Consider the following 14,237-nt stretch of genomic DNA (forward strand, 5'->3'; position numbering starts at 1 on the left):
CCACACAGACATTCGCGCTCTGCTAAAGCATTGCTTCCTAATGGGGCAACACTCTGTCTCTCTCTCTGGCAGAGCCCGGCTGCCAAATTGGAAACGTCCAGAGAGTGCGCCCACAGGAAAGCTGCCAGCACTGAAAGCTCTAGCTGGTTTTCACTGTCCCTTGGAACTGCATTCGCTGCCACACAGACATTCGCGCTCTGCTAAAGCATTGCTTCCTAATGGGGCAACACTCTGTATCTCTCTCTGGCAGAGCCCGGCTGCCAAATTGTAAACGTCCAGACATTGCGCCCACAGGAAAGCTGCCAGCACTGAAAACTGTAGCTGGTTTTCACTGTCCCTTGGAACTGCATTCGCTGCCACACAGACATTCGCGCTCTGCTAAAGCATTGCTTCGTAATGGGGCAACATTCTGTATCTCTCTCTGGCAGAGCCCGGCTGCCAAATTGGAAACGTCCAGAGATTGCGCCCACAGGAAAGCTGCCAGCACTGAAAGCTCTAGCTGGTTTTCACTGTCCCTTGGAACTGCATTCGCTGCCACACAGACATTCGCGCTCTGCTAAAGCATTGCTTCGTAATGGGGCAACACTCTGTATCTCTCTCTGGCAGAGCCCGGCTGCCAAATTGGAAACGTCCAGAGATTGCGCCCACAGGAAAGCTGCCAGCACTGAAAGCTCTAGCTGGTTTTCACTGTCCCTTGGAACTGCATTCGCTGCCACACAGACATTCGCGCTCTGCTAAAGCATTGCTTCCTAATGGGGCAACACTCTGTATCTCTCTCTGGCAGAGCCCGGCTGCGAAATTGGAAACGTCCAGAGATTGCGCCCACAGGAAAGCTGCCAGCACTGAAAGCTCTAGCTGGTTTTCACTGTCCCTTGGAACTGCATTCGCTGCCACACAGACATTCGCGCTCTGCTAAAGCATTGCTTCCTAATGGGGCAACACTCTGTATCTCTCTCTGGCAGAGCCCGGCTGCCAAATTGGAAACGTCCAGAGATTGCGCCCACAGGAAAGCTGCCAGCACTGAAAGCTCTAGCTGGTTTTCACTGTCCCTTGGAACTGCATTCGCTGCCACACAGACATTCGCGCTCTGCTAAAGCATTGCTTCCTAATGGGGCAACACTCTGTATCTCTCTCTGGCAGAGCCCGGCTGCCAAATTGGAAACGTCCAGAGATTGCGCCCACAGGAAAGCTGCCAGCACTGAAAGCTCTAGCTGGTTTTCACTGTCCCTTGGAACTGCATTCGCTGCCACACAGACATTCGCGCTCTGCTAAAGCATTGCTTCGTAATGGGGCAACACTCTGTATCTCTCTCTGGCAGAGCCCGGCTGCCAAATTGGAAACGTCCAGAGATTGCGCCCACAGGAAAGCTGCCAGCACTGAAAGCTCTAGCTGGTTTTCACTGTCCCTTGGAACTGCATTCGCTGCCACACAGACATTCGCGCTCTGCTAAAGCATTGCTTCCTAATGGGGCAACACTCTGTATCTCTCTCTGGCAGAGCCCGGCTGCCAAATTGGAAACGTCCAGAGATTGCGCCCACAGGAAAGCTGCCAGCACTGAAAGCTCTAGCTGGTTTTCACTGTCCCTTGGAACTGCATTCGCTGCCACACAGACATTCGCGCTCTGCTAAAGCATTGCTTCCTAATGGGGCAACACTCTGTCTCTCTCTCTGGTAGAGCCCGGCTGCCAAATTGGAAACGTCCAGAGATTGCGCCCACAGGAAAGCTGCCAGCACTGAAAACTGTAGCTGGTTTTCACTGTCCCTTGGAACTGCATTCGCTGCCACACAGACATTCGCGCTCTGCTAAAGCATTGCTTCGTAATGGGGCAACATTCTGTATCTCTCTCTGGCAGAGCCCGGCTGCCAAATTGGAAACGTCCAGAGATTGCGCCCACAGGAAAGCTGCCAGCACTGAAAGCTCTAGCTGGTTTTCACTGTCCCTTGGAACTGCATTCGCTGCCACACAGACATTCGCGCTCTGCTAAAGCATTGCTTCCTAATGGGGCAACACTCTGTATCTCTCTGTGGCAGAGCCCGGCTGCCAAATTGGAAACGTCCAGAGATTGCGCCCACAGGAAAGCTGCCAGCACTGAAAGCTCTAGCTGGTTTTCACTGTCCCTTGGAACTGCATTCGCTGCCACACAGACATTCGCGCTCTGCTAAAGCATTGCTTCCTAATGGGGCAACATTCTGTATCTCTCTCTGGCAGAGCCCGGCTGCCAAATTGGAAATGTCCAGAGATTGCGCCCACAGGAAAGCTGCCAGCACTGAAAGCTCTAGCTGGTTTTCACTGTCCCTTGGAACTGCATTCGCTGCCACACAGACATTCGCGCTCTGCTAAAGCATTGCTTCGTAATGGGGCAACACTCTGTATCTCTCTGTGGCAGAGCCCGGCTGCCAAATTGGAAACGTCCAGAGATTGCGCCCACAGGAAAGCTGCCAGCACTGAAAGCTCTAGCTGGTTTTCACTGTCCCTTGGAGCTGCATTCGCTGCCACACAGACATTCGCGCTCTGCTAAAGCATTGCTTCCTAATGGGGCAACACTCTGTATCTCTCTCTGGCAGAGCCCGGCTGCCAAATTGGAAACGTCCAGAGATTGCGCCCACAGGAAAGCTGCCAGCACTGAAAGCTCTAGCTGGTTTTCACTGTCCCTTGGAACTGCATTCGCTGCCACACAGACATTCGCGCTCTGCTAAAGCATTGCTTCCTAATGGGGCAACACTCTGTATCTCTCTCTGGCAGAGCCCGGCTGCGAAATTGGAAACGTCCAGAGATTGCGCCCACAGGAAAGCTGCCAGCACTGAAAGCTCTAGCTGGTTTTCACTGTCCCTTGGAACTGCATTCGCTGCCACACAGACATTCGCGCTCTGCTAAAGCATTGCTTCCTAATGGGGCAACACTCTGTATCTCTCTCTGGCAGAGCCCGGCTGCCAAATTGGAAACGTCCAGAGATTGCGCCCACAGGAAAGCTGCCAGCACTGAAAGCTCTAGCTGGTTTTCACTGTCCCTTGGAACTGCATTCGCTGCCACACAGACATTCGCGCTCTGCTAAAGCATTGCTTCGTAATGGGGCAACACTCTGTATCTCTCTCTGGCAGAGCCCGGCTGCCAAATTGGAAACGTCCAGAGATTGCGCCCACAGGAAAGCTGCCAGCACTGAAAGCTCTAGCTGGTTTTCACTGTCCCTTGGAACTGCATTCGCTGCCACACAGACATTCGCGCTCTGCTAAAGCATTGCTTCCTAATGGGGCAACACTCTGTATCTCTCTCTGGCAGAGCCCGGCTGCCAAATTGGAAACGTCCAGAGATTGCGCCCACAGGAAAGCTGCCAGCACTGAAAGCTCTAGCTGGTTTTCACTGTCCCTTGGAACTGGATTCGCTGCCACACAGACATTCGCGCTCTGCTAAAGCATTGCTTCGTAATGGGGCAACATTCTGTATCTCTCTCTGGAAGAGCCCTGCTGCCAAATTGGAAACGTCCAGACATTGCGCCCACAGGAAAGCTGCCAGCACTGAAAACTGTAGCTGGTTTTCACTGTCCCTTGGAACTGCATTCGCTGCCACACAGACATTCGCGCTCTGCTAAAGCATTGCTTCGTAATGGGGCAACATTCTGTATCTCTCTCTGGCAGAGCCCGGCTGCCAAATTGGAAACGTCCAGAGATTGCGCCCACAGGAAAGCTGCCAGCACTGAAAGCTCTAGCTGGTTTTCACTGTCCCTTGGAACTGCATTCGCTGCCACACAGACATTCGCGCTCTGCTAAAGCATTGCTTCCTAATGGGGCAACACTCTGTATCTCTCTGTGGCAGAGCCCGGCTGCCAAATTGGAAACGTCCAGAGATTGCGCCCACAGGAAAGCTGCCAGCACTGAAAGCTCTAGCTGGTTTTCACTGTCCCTTGGAACTGCATTCGCTGCCACACAGACATTCGCGCTCTGCTAAAGCATTGCTTCCTAATGGGGCAACATTCTGTATCTCTCTCTGGCAGAGCCCGGCTGCCAAATTGGAAATGTCCAGAGATTGCGCCCACAGGAAAGCTGCCAGCACTGAAAGCTCTAGCTGGTTTTCACTGTCCCTTGGAACTGCATTCGCTGCCACACAGACATTCGCGCTCTGCTAAAGCATTGCTTCGTAATGGGGCAACACTCTGTATCTCTCTCTGGCAGAGCCCGGCTGCCAAATTGGAAACGTCCAGAGATTGCGCCCACAGGAAAGCTGCCAGCACTGAAAGCTCTAGCTGGTTTTCACTGTCCCTTGGAACTGCATTCGCTGCCACACAGACATTCGCGCTCTGCTAAAGCATTGCTTCCTAATGGGGCAACACTCTGTATCTCTCTCTGGCAGAGCCCGGCTGCCAAATTGGAAACGTCCAGAGATTGCGCCCACAGGAAAGCTGCCAGCACTGAAAGCTCTAGCTGGTTTTCACTGTCCCTTGGAGCTGCATTCGCTGCCACACAGACATTCGCGCTCTGCTAAAGCATTGCTTCCTAATGGGGCAACACTCTGTATCTCTCTCTGGCAGAGCCCGGCTGCCAAATTGGAAACGTCCAGAGATTGCGCCCACAGGAAAGCTGCCAGCACTGAAAGCTCTAGCTGGTTTTCACTGTCCCTTGGAACTGCATTCGCTGCCACACAGACATTCGCGCTCTGTTAAAGCATTGCTTCCTAATGGGGCAACACTCTGTATCTCTCTCTGGTAGAGCCCGGCTGCCAAATTGGAAACGTCCAGAGACTGCGCCCACAGGAAAGCTGCCAGTACTGAAAGCTCTAGCTTGTTTTCACTGTCCCTTGGAACTGCATTCGCTGCCACACAGACATTCGCGCTCTGCTAAAGCATTGCTTCGTAATGGGGCAACATTCTGTATCTCTCTCTGGAAGAGCCCTGCTGCCAAATTGGAAACGTCCAGACATTGCGCCCACAGGAAAGCTGCCAGCACTGAAAACTGTAGCTGGTTTTCACTGTCCCTTGGAACTGCATTCGCTGCCACACAGACATTCGCGCTCTGCTAAAGCATTGCTTCGTAATGGGGCAACATTCTGTATCTCTCTCTGGCAGAGCCCGGCTGCCAAATTGGAAACGTCCAGAGATTGCGCCCACAGGAAAGCTGCCAGCACTGAAAGCTCTAGCTGGTTTTCACTGTCCCTTGGAACTGCATTCGCTGCCACACAGACATTCGCGCTCTGCTAAAGCATTGCTTCCTAATGGGGCAACACTCTGTATCTGTCTCTGGCAGAGCCCGGCTGCCAAATTGGAAACGTCCAGAGATTGCGCCCACAGGAAAGCTGCCAGCACTGAAAGCTCTAGCTGGTTTTCACTGTCCCTTGGAACTGCATTCGATGCCACACAGACATTCGCGCTCTGCTAAAGCATTGCTTCGTAATGGGGCAACACTCCGTATTTCTCTGTGGCAGAGCCCGGCTGCCAAATTGGAAACGTCCAGACATTGCGCCCACAGCAAAGTTGCCAGCACTGAAAGCTCTAGCTGGTTTTCACTGTCCCTTGGAACTGCATTCGCTGCCACACAGACATTCGCGCTCTGCTAAAGCATTGCTTCGTAATGGGGCAACACTCTGTATCTCTCTCTGGCAGAGCCCGGCTGCCAAATTGGAAACGTCCAGAGATTGCGCCCACAGGAAAGCTGCCAGCACTGAAAGCTCTAGCTGGTTTTCACTGTCCCTTGGAACTGCATTCGCTGCCACACAGACATTCGCGCTCTGCTAAAGCATTGCTTCCTAATGGGGCAACACTCTGTATCTCTCTCTGGCAGAGCCCGGCTGCCAAATTGGAAACGTCCAGAGATTGCGCCCACAGGAAAGCTGCCAGCACTGAAAGCTCTAGCTGGTTTTCACTGTCCCTTGGAACTGCATTCGCTGCCACACAGACATTCGCGCTCTGCTAAAGCATTGCTTCCTAATGGGGCAACACTCTGTCTCTCTCTCTGGTAGAGCCCGGCTGCCAAATTGGAAACGTCCAGAGATTGCGCCCACAGGAAAGCTGCCAGCACTGAAAACTGTAGCTGGTTTTCACTGTCCCTTGGAACTGCATTCGCTGCCACACAGACATTCGCGCTCTGCTAAAGCATTGCTTCGTAATGGGGCAACATTCTGTATCTCTCTCTGGCAGAGCCCGGCTGCCAAATTGGAAACGTCCAGAGATTGCGCCCACAGGAAAGCTGCCAGCACTGAAAGCTCTAGCTGGTTTTCACTGTCCCTTGGAACTGCATTCGCTGCCACACAGACATTCGCGCTCTGCTAAAGCATTGCTTCCTAATGGGGCAACACTCTGTATCTCTCTGTGGCAGAGCCCGGCTGCCAAATTGGAAACGTCCAGAGATTGCGCCCACAGGAAAGCTGCCAGCACTGAAAGCTCTAGCTGGTTTTCACTGTCCCTTGGAACTGCATTCGCTGCCACACAGACATTCGCGCTCTGCTAAAGCATTGCTTCCTAATGGGGCAACATTCTGTATCTCTCTCTGGCAGAGCCCGGCTGCCAAATTGGAAATGTCCAGAGATTGCGCCCACAGGAAAGCTGCCAGCACTGAAAGCTCTAGCTGGTTTTCACTGTCCCTTGGAACTGCATTCGCTGCCACACAGACATTCGCGCTCTGCTAAAGCATTGCTTCGTAATGGGGCAACACTCTGTATCTCTCTCTGGCAGAGCCCGGCTGCCAAATTGGAAACGTCCAGAGATTGCGCCCACAGGAAAGCTGCCAGCACTGAAAGCTCTAGCTGGTTTTCACTGTCCCTTGGAACTGCATTCGCTGCCACACAGACATTCGCGCTCTGCTAAAGCATTGCTTCCTAATGGGGCAACACTCTGTATCTCTCTCTGGCAGAGCCCGGCTGCCAAATTGGAAACGTCCAGAGATTGCGCCCACAGGAAAGCTGCCAGCACTGAAAGCTCTAGCTGGTTTTCACTGTCCCTTGGAGCTGCATTCGCTGCCACACAGACATTCGCGCTCTGCTAAAGCATTGCTTCCTAATGGGGCAACACTCTGTATCTCTCTCTGGCAGAGCCCGGCTGCCAAATTGGAAACGTCCAGAGATTGCGCCCACAGGAAAGCTGCCAGCACTGAAAGCTCTAGCTGGTTTTCACTGTCCCTTGGAACTGCATTCGCTGCCACACAGACATTCGCGCTCTGTTAAAGCATTGCTTCCTAATGGGGCAACACTCTGTATCTCTCTCTGGTAGAGCCCGGCTGCCAAATTGGAAACGTCCAGAGACTGCGCCCACAGGAAAGCTGCCAGTACTGAAAGCTCTAGCTGGTTTTCACTGTCCCTTGGAACTGCATTCGCTGCCACACAGACATTCGCGCTCTGCTAAAGCATTGCTTCGTAATGGGGCAACATTCTGTATCTCTCTCTGGAAGAGCCCTGCTGCCAAATTGGAAACGTCCAGACATTGCGCCCACAGGAAAGCTGCCAGCACTGAAAACTGTAGCTGGTTTTCACTGTCCCTTGGAACTGCATTCGCTGCCACACAGACATTCGCGCTCTGCTAAAGCATTGCTTCGTAATGGGGCAACATTCTGTATCTCTCTCTGGCAGAGCCCGGCTGCCAAATTGGAAACGTCCAGAGATTGCGCCCACAGGAAAGCTGCCAGCACTGAAAGCTCTAGCTGGTTTTCACTGTCCCTTGGAACTGCATTCGCTGCCACACAGACATTCGCGCTCTGCTAAAGCATTGCTTCCTAATGGGGCAACACTCTGTATCTGTCTCTGGCAGAGCCCGGCTGCCAAATTGGAAACGTCCAGAGATTGCGCCCACAGGAAAGCTGCCAGCACTGAAAGCTCTAGCTGGTTTTCACTGTCCCTTGGAACTGCATTCGATGCCACACAGACATTCGCGCTCTGCTAAAGCATTGCTTCGTAATGGGGCAACACTCCGTATTTCTCTGTGGCAGAGCCCGGCTGCCAAATTGGAAACGTCCAGACATTGCGCCCACAGCAAAGTTGCCAGCACTGAAAGCTCTAGCTGGTTTTCACTGTCCCTTGGAACTGCATTCGCTGCCACACAGACATTCGCGCTCTGCTAAAGCATTGCTTCGTAATGGGGCAACACTCTGTATCTCTCTCTGGCAGAGCCCGGCTGCCAAATTGGAAACGTCCAGAGATTGCGCCCACAGGAAAGCTGCCAGCACTGAAAGCTCTAGCTGGTTTTCACTGTCCCTTGGAACTGCATTCGCTGCCACACAGACATTCGCGCTCTGCTAAAGCATTGCTTCCTAATGGGGCAACACTCTGTCTCTCTCTCTGGCAGAGCCCGGCTGCCAAATTGGAAACGTCCAGAGATTGCGCCCACAGGAAAGCTGCCAGCACTGAAAGCTCTAGCTGGTTTTCACTGTCCCTTGGAACTGCATTCGCTGCCACACAGACATTCGCGCTCTGCTAAAGCATTGCTTCCTAATGGGGCAACACTCTGTATCTCTCTCTGGCAGAGCCCGGCTGCCAAATTGGAAACGTCCAGAGATTGCGCCCACAGGAAAGCTGCCAGCACTGAAAGCTCTAGCTGGTTTTCACTGTCCCTTGGAACTGCATTCGCTGCCACACAGACATTCGCGCTCTGCTAAAGCATTGCTTCCTAATGGGGCAACACTCTGTCTCTCTCTCTGGCAGAGCCCGGCTGCCAAATTGGAAACGTCCAGAGATTGCGCCCACAGGAAAGCTGCCAGCACTGAAAGCTCTAGCTGGTTTTCACTGTCCCTTGGAACTGCATTCGCTGCCACACAGACATTCGCGCTCTGCTAAAGCATTGCTTCCTAATGGGGCAACACTCTGTATCTCTCTCTGGCAGAGCCCGGCTGCCAAATTGGAAACGTCCAGAGATTGCGCCCACAGGAAAGCTGCCAGCACTGAAAGCTCTAGCTGGTTTTCACTGTCCCTTGGAACTGCATTCGCTGCCACACAGACATTCGCGCTCTGCTAAAGCATTGCTTCCTAATGGGGCAACACTCTGTATCTCTCTCTGGCAGAGCCCGGCTGCCAAATTGGAAACGTCCAGAGATTGCGCCCACAGGAAAGCTGCCAGCACTGAAAGCTCTAGCTGGTTTTCACTGTCCCTTGGAACTGCATTCGCTGCCACACAGACATTCGCGCTCTGCTAAAGCATTGCTTCGTAATGGGGCAACATTCTGTATCTCTCTCTGGTAGAGCCCGGTTGCCAAATTGGAAACGTCCAGACATTGCGCCCACAGGAAAGCTGCCAGCACTGAAAACTGTAGCTGGTTTTCACTGTCCCTTGGAACTGCATTCGCTGCCACACAGACATTCGCGCTCTGCTAAAGCATTGCTTCGTAATGGGGCAACATTCTGTATCTCTCTCTGGTAGAGCCCGGTTGCCAAATTGGAAACGTCCAGAGATTGCGCCCACAGGAAAGCTGCCAGCACTGAAAACTGTAGCTGGTTTTCACTGTCCCTTGGAACTGCATTCGCTGCCACACAGACATTCGCGCTCTGCTAAAGCATTGCTTCGTAATGGGGCAACATTCTGTATCTCTCTCTGGCAGAGCCCGGCTGCCAAATTGGAAACGTCCAGAGATTGCGCCCACAGGAAAGCTGCCAGCACTGAAAGCTCTAGCTGGTTTTCACTGTCCCTTGGAACTGCATTCGCTGCCACACAGACATTCGCGCTCTGCTAAAGCATTGCTTCCTAATGGGGCAACACTCTGTATCTCTCTGTGGCAGAGCCCGGCTGCCAAATTGGAAACGTCCAGAGATTGCGCCCACAGGAAAGCTGCCAGCACTGAAAGCTCTAGCTGGTTTTCACTGTCCCTTGGAACTGCATTCGCTGCCACACAGACATTCGCGCTCTGCTAAAGCATTGCTTCCTAATGGGGCAACATTCTGTATCTCTCTCTGGCAGAGCCCGGCTGCCAAATTGGAAACGTCCAGAGATTGCGCCCACAGGAAAGCTGCCAGCACTGAAAGCTCTAGCTGGTTTTCACTGTCCCTTGGAACTGCATTCGCTGCCACACAGACATTCGCGCTCTGCTAAAGCATTGCTTCGTAATGGGGCAACACTCTGTATCTCTCTGTGGCAGAGCCCGGCTGCCAAATTGGAAACGTCCAGAGATTGCGCCCACAGGAAAGCTGCCAGCACTGAAAGCTCTAGCTGGTTTTCACTGTCCCTTGGAACTGCATTCGCTGCCACACAGACATTCGCGCTCTGCTAAAGCATTGCTTCCTAATGGGGCAACACTCTGTCTCTCTCTCTGGCAGAGCCCGGCTGCCAAATTGGAAACGTCCAGAGATTGCACCCACAGGAAAGCTGCCAGCACTGAAAGCTCTAGCTGGTTTTCACTGTCCCTTGGAGCTGCATTCGCTGCCACACAGACATTCGCGCTCTGCTAAAGCATTGCTTCCTAATGGGGCAACACTCTGTATCTCTCTCTGGCAGAGCCCGGCTGCCAAATTGGAAACGTCCAGAGATTGCGCCCACAGGAAAGCTGCCAGCACTGAAAGCTCTAGCTGGTTTTCACTGTCCCTTGGAACTGCATTCGCTGCCACACAGACATTCGCGCTCTGCTAAAGCATTGCTTCCTAATGGGGCAACACTCTGTATCTCTCTCTGGCAGAGCCCGGCTGCCAAATTGGAAACGTCCAGAGATTGCGCCCACAGGAAAGCTGCCAGCACTGAAAGCTCTAGCTGGTTTTCACTGTCCCTTGGAACTGCATTCGCTGCCACACAGACATTCGCGCTCTGCTAAAGCATTGCTTCGTAATGGGGCAACACTCTGTATCTCTCTCTGGCAGAGCCCGGCTGCCAAATTGGAAACGTCCAGAGATTGCGCCCACAGGAAAGCTGCCAGCACTGAAAGCTCTAGCTGGTTTTCACTGTCCCTTGGAACTGCATTCGCTGCCACACAGACATTCGCGCTCTCCTAAAGCATTGCTTCCTAATGGGGCAACACTCTGTCTCTCTCTCTGGCAGAGCCCGGCTGCCAAATTGGAAACGTCCAGAGAGTGCGCCCACAGGAAAGCTGCCAGCACTGAAAGCTCTAGCTGGTTTTCACTGTCCCTTGGAACTGCATTCGCTGCCACACAGACATTCGCGCTCTGCTAAAGCATTGCTTCCTAATGGGGCAACACTCTGTATCTCTCTCTGGCAGAGCCCGGCTGCCAAATTGTAAACGTCCAGACATTGCGCCCACAGGAAAGCTGCCAGCACTGAAAACTGTAGCTGGTTTTCACTGTCCCTTGGAACTGCATTCGCTGCCACACAGACATTCGCGCTCTGCTAAAGCATTGCTTCGTAATGGGGCAACATTCTGTATCTCTCTCTGGCAGAGCCCGGCTGCCAAATTGGAAACGTCCAGAGATTGCGCCCACAGGAAAGCTGCCAGCACTGAAAGCTCTAGCTGGTTTTCACTGTCCCTTGGAACTGCATTCGCTGCCACACAGACATTCGCGCTCTGCTAAAGCATTGCTTCCTAATGGGGCAACACTCTGTATCTCTCTCTGGCAGAGCCCGGCTGCCAAATTGGAAACGTCCAGAGATTGCGCCCACAGGAAAGCTGCCAGCACTGAAAGCTCTAGCTGGTTTTCACTGTCCCTTGGAACTGCATTCGCTGCCACACAGACATTCGCGCTCTGCTAAAGCATTGCTTCCTAATGGGGCAACACTCTGTATCTCTCTCTGGCAGAGCCCGGCTGCCAAATTGGAAACGTCCAGAGATTGCGCCCACAGGAAAGCTGCCAGCACTGAAAGCTCTAGCTGGTTTTCACTGTCCCTTGGAACTGCATTCGCTGCCACACAGACATTCGCGCTCTGCTAAAGCATTGCTTCCTAATGGGGCAACACTCTGTATCTCTCTCTGGCAGAGCCCGGCTGCCAAATTGGAAACGTCCAGAGATTGCGCCCACAGGAAAGCTGCCAGCACTGAAAGCTCTAGCTGGTTTTCACTGTCCCTTGGAACTGCATTCGCTGCCACACAGACATTCGCGCTCTGCTAAAGCATTGCTTCGTAATGGGGCAACACTCTGTATCTCTCTCTGGCAGAGCCCGGCTGCCAAATTGGAAACGTCCAGAGATTGCGCCCACAGGAAAGCTGCCAGCACTGAAAGCTCTAGCTGGTTTTCACTGTCCCTTGGAACTGCATTCGCTGCCACACAGACATTCGCGCTCTGCTAAAGCATTGCTTCGTAATGGGGCAACACTCTGTAGCTCTCTCTGGCAGAGCCCGGCTGCCAAATTGGAAACGTCCAGAGATTGCGCCCACAGGAAAGCTGCCAGCACTGAAAGCTCTAGCTGGTTTTCACTGTCCCTTGGAACTGCATTCGCTGCCACACAGACATTCGCGCTCTGCTAAAGCATTGCTTCGTAATGGGGCAACACTCTGTATCTCTCTCTGGCAGAGCCCGGCTGCCAAATTGGAAACGTCCAGAGATTGCGCCCACAGGAAAGCTGCCAGCACTGAAAGCTCTAGCTGGTTTTCACTGTCCCTTGGAACTGCATTCGCTGCCACACAGACATTCGCGCTCTGCTAAAGCATTGCTTCCTAATGGGGCAACACTCTGTATCTCTCTCTGGCAGAGCCCGGCTGCCAAATTGGAAACGTCCAGAGATTGCGCCCACAGGAAAGCTGCCAGCACTGAAAGCTCTAGCTGGTTTTCACTGTCCCTTGGAACTGCATTCGCTGCCACACAGACATTCGCGCTCTGCTAAAGCATTGCTTCCTAATGGGGCAACACTCTGTCTCTCTCTCTGGTAGAGCCCGGCTGCCAAATTGGAAACGTCCAGAGATTGCGCCCACAGGAAAGCTGCCAGCACTGAAAACTGTAGCTGGTTTTCACTGTCCCTTGGAACTGCATTCGCTGCCACACAGACATTCGCGCTCTGCTAAAGCATTGCTTCGTAATGGGGCAACATTCTGTATCTCTCTGTGGCAGAGCCCGGCTGCCAAATTGGAAACGTCCAGAGATTGCGCCCACAGGAAAGCTGCCAGCACTGAAAGCTCTAGCTGGTTTTCACTGTCCCTTGGAACTGCATTCGCTGCCACACAGACATTCGCGCTCTGCTAAAGCATTGCTTCCTAATGGGGCAACATTCTGTATCTCTCTCTGGCAGAGCCCGGCTGCCAAATTGGAAATGTCCAGAGATTGCGCCCACAGGAAAGCTGCCAGCACTGAAAGCTCTAGCTGGTTTTCACTGTCCCTTGGAACTGCATTCGCTGCCACACAGACATTCGCGCTCTGCTAAAGCATTGCTTCGTAATGGGGCAACACTCTGTATCTCTCTGTGGCAGAGCCCGGCTGCCAAATTGGAAACGTCCAGAGATTGCGCCCACAGGAAAGCTGCCAGCACTGAAAGCTCTAGCTGGTTTTCACTGTCCCTTGGAACTGCATTCGCTGCCACACAGACATTCGCGCTCTGCTAAAGCATTGCTTCCTAATGGGGCAACACTCTGTATCTCTCTCTGGCAGAGCCCGGCTGCCAAATTGGAAACGTCCAGAGATTGCGCCCACAGGAAAGCTGCCAGCACTGAAAGCTCTAGCTGGTTTTCACTGTCCCTTGGAGCTGCATTCGCTGCCACACAGACATTCGCGCTCTGCTAAAGCATTGCTTCCTAATGGGGCAACACTCTGTATCTCTCTCTGGCAGAGCCCGGCTGCCAAATTGGAAACGTCCAGAGATTGCGCCCACAGGAAAGCTGCCAGCACTGAAAGCTCTAGCTGGTTTTCACTGTCCCTTGGAACTGCATTCGCTGCCACACAGACATTCGCGCTCTGTTAAAGCATTGCTTCCTAATGGGGCAACACTCTGTATCTCTCTCTGGTAGAGCCCGGCTGCCAAATTGGAAACGTCCAGAGATTGCGCCCACAGGAAAGCTGCCAGCACTGAAAGCTCTAGCTGGTTTTCACTGTCCCTTGGAACTGCATTCGATGCCACACAGACATTCGCGCTCTGCTAAAGCATTGCTTCGTAATGGGGCAACACTCCGTATTTCTCTGTGGCAGAGCCCGGCTGCCAAATTGGAAACGTCCAGACATTGCGCCCACAGGAAAGCTGCCAGCACTGAAAGCTCTAGCTGGTTTTCACTGTCCCTTGGAGCTGCATTCGCTGCCACACAGACATTCGCGCTCTGCTAAAGCATTGCTTCCTAATGGGGCAACACTCTGTATCTCTCTCTGGCAGAGCCCGGCTGCCAAATTGGAAACGTCCAGAGATTGCGCCCACAGGAAAGCTGCCAGCACTGAAAGCTCTAGCTGGTTTTCACTGTCCCTTGGAGCTGCATTCG

Source organism: Mycteria americana, unplaced genomic scaffold (assembly GCF_035582795.1).
Source record: "Mycteria americana isolate JAX WOST 10 ecotype Jacksonville Zoo and Gardens unplaced genomic scaffold, USCA_MyAme_1.0 Scaffold_55, whole genome shotgun sequence".
Classification (NCBI taxonomy): domain Eukaryota; kingdom Metazoa; phylum Chordata; class Aves; order Ciconiiformes; family Ciconiidae; genus Mycteria; species Mycteria americana.